An 8,297-nucleotide genomic window follows, 5' to 3' on the forward strand; every position below is an offset into this window, starting at 1 on the left:
GGGCCGTAGGGTGGGTATTCTGAATTGCTCATTCCACCTCCACTTGCATCGCACTGCATTATTGGATGTACTTGCGTAGAACCAAATAAACCATCAATCTTTTTATTCAAGAGTTTCCCTAATTTGAAAGCATAGTAACCGAGTCGACGTTAAAAATGCTGGCCGTTTTTGTCGAATTTGTCGTCATGACTTGCCACTGATAATTGTTTAGTGACATCTCTTCTATAAACTCATAAGCCTCTTCGGGTGTCTTATTATTGATGTTCCGTCGGCAGCTGCGTCGATCATTTTTCTAGTTGAGAGATTCAAACCGTTATGGAAAGTTTGAACCTGTAGCCAAAGAGGTAACCCATGGTGAGGGCACCTTCACAATAAATCTTTGTATCTCTCCCATGCATCATAAAGTCTTTCTAAATCCATCTGCTCAAGAGAAGAGATATCATTCCTTAACTTTGCCGTTTTAGCCGGCGAAAAATATTTAAACAAAAAATTTTCAGTCATTTGTTCCCAAGTAGTGATTGACCCTCGTGGTAACGAGTTCAACCACTATTTAGCCTTATTTTGTAATGAAAAGGGAAATAACCGAAGGCGAATGGCATCGTTAGAAACACCATTGATCTTAAAGGTGTCGCAGAATTCTAGAAAATTTGCTAAATGAGTGTTTAGATCCTCGTCCTGCAAACCATCAAACTGAACAAACTATTGTATCATTTGAATCGTGTTAGGTTTCGGTTCAAAATTATTTGTAGCAACAGCAGGTCTAACTATACTCGATTCAGTTCCTGTTAATTTGGGCTTAGCATAGTCGTACATAGTACGAGGAGCAAGATCATAATTCACTGGATTTACAGGAACCACAGGAGGCAGCAGATTATTTTGATTTTTAGCCATCTCCTCGGTATTAGTGGTGTTGTCCTCGTGCTCTTCCTTTGTATACCGTAAACTTCGCCTTATTTCTCTACAATTTCTACAAGCTATGCTTTCAATTTCGCTGCCAAAAAGTAGAGGTCCAGACTGGTTTCTTCTAGTCATAAACTATAAAAACCTGCCAGAAGTAAATAAAAGAAAAATTAGTAATTAAAATAAAAACAAAATTAAATTGTAATAAAAATAAAAATGGCTAAAGTAATAAAAATTAAGTGTTCCTAATATCTTAGTCCCCGACAACAGTGCCAAAAACTTGATGATCGCTAAACTAACTAAAAATTTTACTAAGGCAAGTGCACATATCGAACAGTAGTATAGTTATGGTGAGACCGGAAATACCCTATCCACAAGGACTAAAAGTACTAGTAATTACTATCTTTTTATTATCTAGCCTAAGAATTAAAGAATGTTTTAAAGGATGTTTTAAACTAAGACTAATTATCTAATTGGCTAAGATTACGATAGAGATGATTGGAAAATACTGTTGGAAAACCGATGGAGAAGACAATACCCAAGGAAGAATCCACCTAGACTTCACTTATTACCTCAGAATTAGACGATTTATTCACTTGACTTAATCCTTAGAAATCCCTGATTTATGTTAATTTCTCTCTTGAGACTAAAAACAACTGACTTTAGGTTGATTAATTGAAATCTCTTTCTAATTAAAACCCCTATTGTCACATTAATTCGATCTATGGACTCCCTTATTAGATTTGACTCTAATCCGACAGATTTATGTCATCCTATCTCTAGAATTGCATGCAACTCCGCTTAATTATGGAAGATCTACTCTTAACCAGGGACTTTTGCTCCACTGAATAAGCATATCAGACTTGAATTAATATCCTGAAATATTAAAGCAAGAATTAAGTATACATAATTAAGAATAAGAACAAGTATTTATCATATAATTCAAATAGTAATAAGATCTGTCTTAGCTTTCATCTCCCTAAAGTATTTAGAGAGTTTAGTTCATAATGAGGGGGGAAACATCTCAAAATTAGGAAAATAAAAAAAACATAAGAAACCTAAAAACTTCGGTAGAAATTGAATGGAGATCTTCCTACTTCCGTGTTGATTCCAATGGCTGTCCTCCAGTATTTTCCGCCTTCTGCTCTCCGTGTCCTCTTTGATCCTCTTCTAGGGTGTTTTTATAGGCTTTGGAATGACCAAAATAGCCCAAAATTAGCCTTTTCCGAGTATAATTAAACTTGGGCTCGACAAGGACACGGCCGTGTGCCACGGCCGTGTGCCACGCCCGTGTGAAGGTGCTCAGGCTGTATGCAATTTTAACGTGGTTTAATGTCGACACGATCATTCCACACGAGCATGTGTCCAGACTGTGTGTCAGACATGGGCATGTGGATTACCCGTGTGGGAGTGCCAAGGCCGTGTGAAACACTGATTTTAACCTATTTTGTCTATTTTTGGCCCATTTCTTGCTCTTTTCACTATCCTATGCTCTCTTGAGTATACAACATGAAATTAAAGGATTAGGAGCATCCAATTCAATAAAACCAAGGAAAAATTATCCATAAATATGTCAAGCATGGGGTAAAAATATGTATAACTCATGGTTTATCATAGACAAATTCAAGTTAAGGTTAGTGAAAACATAATAAAACATCTATTTTTCATGGGTATTTTCTTGGTTTTCATTTTCTTTTGTCACTAGAGCACTCTCTAATTTTACCTGTAATATCCTGTTTTTTAATGGTGTCGAAAACAGTGATTTCTGGACCATAATTCTGATATTTGAAGTCATATTTTATTATTTAATTAAGGTTTATGGAGTGCCATTAGGGTCGCATTAAATTTTGGTAAAGAAATTTTAAGGTTTAATTAGTTTGTTGAATAAAAAGGATTAAATTGTAATAGGTGTAAAAACTCATTTAAAATTTAATTATGTGATTAGAGGGATAAATTAGCAAAGGTGGGAGGTTTTATAATGTAATTATGCCTTTATTAGTTTGCTTGGACGGTTATGACATAAAATAGGATGTAAAATGAGTGAAGAATTAAAGGTATTTGGTAATTTAATAAAAACAAGTTAGTAAAATAATAGAAAAAATTACATTGTCATCTTTCTCATTGAGTCAGCACCGGAAATTGGAAAAGAACACTATATTTAGAAGCTTGGAGTTTGGCTAAAGCTTGGGTTGTTGCATGGTATGATTTTTTGACCTAATTTTAATCATTTTTATATTTTTGATATTGTTGTAACTAGGTCCAGCTAACCCAAGCTTTCATTTTCGAAACTATAAAATTTTTTAGATTTCACCAATAATGAATTCTTAGTTGTTAATTAGAAGTAATTTATTAAGTAATTTTGATGGTTTTTTAGTTAAGGATTAATTTGATAAAATACTAAAATTTACATGGAATTCTTGTGAATTTTGAATAGTTATAGACTGTACTAGTATGGAAATAAATTCGACGAGCTTGGGCATTTGACAATTTTTGCTAAATTTGGAGATTTTACGTTTAGGGACTAAATTGTGAAAAATATAAGTTTAGGGAAAATATGTAATTAATGAAAAATTAAGGGTCATATGCATAGAGTTGATGTGAAAGTATGTGTAATTAATATATTGTATTTAATTACTATATAGATCAAGAACCCAGCTAAAAAGACAATAACCGTGGAATGGGAAAATTGCGGAGTAGTCCCTATTTTGTAATCAAAAGTAATTGTAGGTAAGTTCGTAGTAATTCAAATAAAAATGAATGTTAAATTGTGATTATTTATCATTTTCTAGTTATTAATAGTAATTATGTAAATTTTCAATAGATAGAGATATATGAATACTATATACAAGTGAGTACATATGGAAATATATGAATGATGGTAGTGTTTTGATGATTTCATATTATGAATATGTATATAACGGAAATATCATATGTGTATGAAAAGGATGGAGTGCCTCTGAATTGATATAAGAGAAATGGAACTTTGGTTACTGTCTGATCGAACTTAGTAATTGCGTAGGATACGATTGGCATGTCAATAGGGTTAGTATGCGTGCTTGTACAGGATTTTGCACTTCGGTGCCTCTGATCGCACATCTGTGCCCCTGTCTGCACTTCAGTGCTTCTATTATGCATCTATGATGCCTCTGGTGTAATTTAGTTACTCCGAGTATCTGAGTTGAGTTACTTAGTTAATCAGGATAAAAGTAAATGTGCTTGGTTAATTGATAGATTTAAATGTTGATGATATTCAATAAATATGAAAGTGTTATATGTTAAATGGATTATTTTCTCACAAATGAGCACATTTATATTGATGATATGTTTATTTTGGAAGTGATAAGTAATTTTTATTGAGGGTTATCATGTTATATATTGATATGAGTTCATGGACTAATGTGAATTGTGAATGTATATTTGACTATCAGGAATTTTATGTTATCTCTTATATTTGATGTAAGTCAAGGTAAGTTTAGTTTGAAAGTTTTAAACTATGAACTTACTAAGCTTCTTAAGCTTGTTTTATAATGTTCTTTTATAGTTGTTAAAGTTATGGACTGACCGGACGAATTGACTGAAAGCTCACACTATCTAGCCATTTTTTGGTAGCTTTGTATTTCATTTGAAATGTGGCATGTATATAGGTCTTATGTTGTCATTATGTACATGTTATGTTAAATGGCATATTTTTTGGAATGGTTGAATTAAATGTGTATGGTTGATGTGTTTTGGTTTGTTATTTTTAATGTTAAGGTTTAGGTTTTTATGCTTAAATAGGCAATTTGATGAATGTGTTCATATTTGGTCATTTTGGATGAAGATTGAATGTGAATTGGTAAACCATGATATGTACCCTTTTATAGCTGAATGGTTGGTTTAAATGACTATTAAATGTGGTGTCTTTGAATGTGTAACACCCCTCTCTCGTATCCAATGCCGGGACAGGGTTCGAGGTGTTATCGGATTTAAACTCAACCAACTACATAAAATCGAGCCGTAAAATTTTGATCAATTTAAAACTTTTCATTTCACATACATTTTGTCCCTTAAACGGACTCATGAGGCCCAAAACATGCATTAGAGACGTTTCGGGACTAAACTAAGAACTTAAGAAAAACTTAGAAAATTTTCATGCTTTAAGGCTCCATACGCCCGTGTCCCGAACCCATGTCTAAAAACCTGGACATTCTGCCAATTTGGTCATGAACAAATTGAAGCCACACAGCCAAGGCACACGCTCGTGTCCTATGACCGTGTCCTTCACACGGCTGAGACACATAGCCGTATCTCTTGCTCGTGTGCATACTACCATGCATAATGACTTGAAAAACTTAGGTGCAGGGGACACACGACTGGACAACAGGCCCATGGGGGCGGACCGTGTGTCACACATGGCCTAAACACATGCCCGTGTGTCTACCCGTGCGGACAAATACAAGGCTATTTTCCAAGCCATTTTGTCACCCTCACAGCATATGCATGCATACTTATACAATAGCATACAAAATGGCAAAATTAGGCACTTAAACATTCCTAACATGTCATGACCATGGCAATTTCACATGCAACCAATATCATAGATTTTACCTTCATCTTTGCCACATTAATATTATAGCTATCAACATGTCATCAAACCTCATTTTCATCACTAAGCATTCATGATCAATCCACATACCAATCATACCAAGCCATTAAAGACTCTTTCTAAATAAATAGGTTTACCAACCCCATAATCAAAATAATCCAATACATTTGGCTAAAGCAATATCACATACTCAAACCATAGACTCAAAGTACTTGAAATCACTTACACCAATAGCGATAGCTTGACAGTGTGATAATATCTCCGACGAACTCCAACCCGAGCTAGCCTGGCAACACTAGAGAACATGGGAAAGGAAGGGGGTAAGCTTTATGCTTAGTAAGTTAATATGAAAACAATAAGCAACTCATTAACATGTTTTATCAATGTTCCCAACATATTTTCAAGTTCACGATAAGCTTTCTTCTTGTACAATAGTCAATAAAATATTTATATCTAGAGCTACAAAACTCCAAATTATGTTCCGTTAATTTTCCTTGAAACTAGACTCGTGTACCTTTCTACCATAAAATTTCCAGAATTTTTGGTTTATCCAAATAGTAAAGTTTATTCCTAAAAGTTACCCCTGATTCACTGTCTGACAGTTCTGACCCTTCTGCACTAAAGTTCGATTATCTCATAGCACAAGACTCGAATAGTGTTCTCATCTATTTCTCTTGAAAATAGACTAAAAATATAAATTATAACTCATAAATATTTTTTTACAATTTATAATGATTTTCTCAAATCTGAACAGGGGATTTCGAAGTCATTCTGACTCTATCTTACACAACTTCAAATATCTCATTATAGGATCTTTTGCTTAAACGGTTTCTTTTATAAAAAAACTAGACTCAATAAGATTTAACTCCATATTTTATTCAGCCTCTAACATCATCATTTCATCTGTCATGGTAAGAACACATAGCTATGCATCATAAGCATGGACCCATAATCTCAAGGTCATTACAAAATCATTTTCATAAACATGACTTATTTATTTGCAACCTTACCAAAGGTGCATCATAGACCGAATCATTTCTCATGAGTTTTGTGTACATACATGTACTACTTCATAACATAATCATTCCTTATCACAGCTTTGTTAAAATCTTTGAATTTCCCGTTGAACCACTTGGAATACAAAAGGGTATTTGGGGAAATTTGTACACATAGTAAGATGCCAATGCCATATCCCAGATGTGGTCTTACATGGGTTCACACACATCGATGCCAATGTCATGTCCCAGACATGGTCTTACATGGAATCTCATAGCAAAACTTTATCGAATGTCATCGAGACATCATAAATCCATTTCATAAAGAAAAATACATGTACATAAACATTTCATGCAATATTTGAACATTAGACATATAATAATAACAACACGTTGCATTATTTTCATACAACTTACCTCGACACCAAATTGGTAAAAGAGGCCTAAACATCAATTTCTCGTTTTCCTCGTTTTTCATCATCTATAACATCACATTTAACTTATTAAAACAATATACTAATCAAATTAGTCCAATGACACATTTTGGCAAAATTTTTTATTTTGCCCCTATACTTTGCCAAAATTACCAAATTGCCCCTAGGCTCAAAAAATGATTTTTATCACATTTTCTTACTCATTAAGCCTAGAAAAACCATTTTCATAACTATATCAACTCACAAATTCAATTATTTCACACATTTACACTTATTTTACAAACTTTACAAAATAGCCCATTTAGGTGCTTTCATGCAAATTTCTTTCATGAAAGTTGTTTATAACACTGCCAAGGCACATATTATTCTATAAAAACTTAGCAAACAACACAATTTCTTTCATGGAAAAATGTTAGACTCTTAATCATTTTGAAAAATAGTCCCCTCATTTGAAAGCTCATGCTTTAGGGGTTCCAAAAATGTAAAAATCATCAAGAAAGATATTAAAAATCACTTACTAACATCGGAGTTTCTTTGCTGAAATTTTCCAGCTTCTAAACCCTTTCTTTGCTGCCATTTTCCGTGGAGAGAAGATGAAGAAAAGATGAGATCTTTCTTTTCTTTATTTTATTCTATTTTTAGTCAATTTAATCACCTAAAAGCCACAAATTTTGGCTTTTTGACCAATTTGTCTCCCTTGGCCGGCCATCACACTTTCAATGGCCAAATTTCACTTTAAAGACCTGCAATTTAAGATGCAAAGCAATTTAACACCTTTAGGCATCAAAACACAACTTTTACCTTTTACGCGATTTAGTCTTTTTTCGAAATTGGACTAGAAATCGCTAAAATTAATATACCAAAATTTTTATGCATCTTTATAAACATGCTATATCACATAAAATAACATCAAAGTAATTTTCTCCGTCCTCGGAATATTGGTTCCGAAACCACTATTCCGGCTAGGCCCAAAATCGGGCTATTACAGAATGGCACTGTAACACCTCCTAACCCTATAACGTCATTAGAACAGGGTTACGGAGCATTACTGGACATACCAAATAAATTACGAATAACTCATAAATAATTAGCATTAAAAGTATAAATTTAATCCTTTTAAGTCCCTGTAATGGACCCTCGTGGTCCAAAACACGTATTAGAAGTGGATCGAGACTTATCCAGGTGCTCGGATAATTTTCGTAAATTTAAAATTATTTTTAAGTCAATGTAACCTCCTTTATATACATCTAACCTTTCCTGCAATTTCAAACCGAAACCAATCCAATACCAATGATATAACCAATTCAATTCATACATGTAAACATCTAAAACATACCAAGATTAATAGAATTTATTATATGATCATTCATACCATTATTCAAA

The 8,297-nt window shown here is 33.4% G+C and overlaps 1 non-coding gene across 1 annotated transcript; it reads left to right on the plus strand.

The window, feature by feature from the left end:
- The first annotated feature begins 346 nt into the window (after positions 1–346).
- On the plus strand, positions 347–453 carry LOC121231381 (small nucleolar RNA R71). Its single transcript, XR_005929441.1, has one exon. It is a non-coding gene; the product is annotated as a small nucleolar RNA R71 (small nucleolar RNA).
- The last annotated feature ends 7,844 nt before the right edge of the window (positions 454–8,297 follow it).

Source organism: Gossypium hirsutum, chromosome A06 (assembly GCF_007990345.1).
Source record: "Gossypium hirsutum isolate 1008001.06 chromosome A06, Gossypium_hirsutum_v2.1, whole genome shotgun sequence".
Lineage (NCBI taxonomy): Eukaryota > Viridiplantae > Streptophyta > Magnoliopsida > Malvales > Malvaceae > Gossypium > Gossypium hirsutum.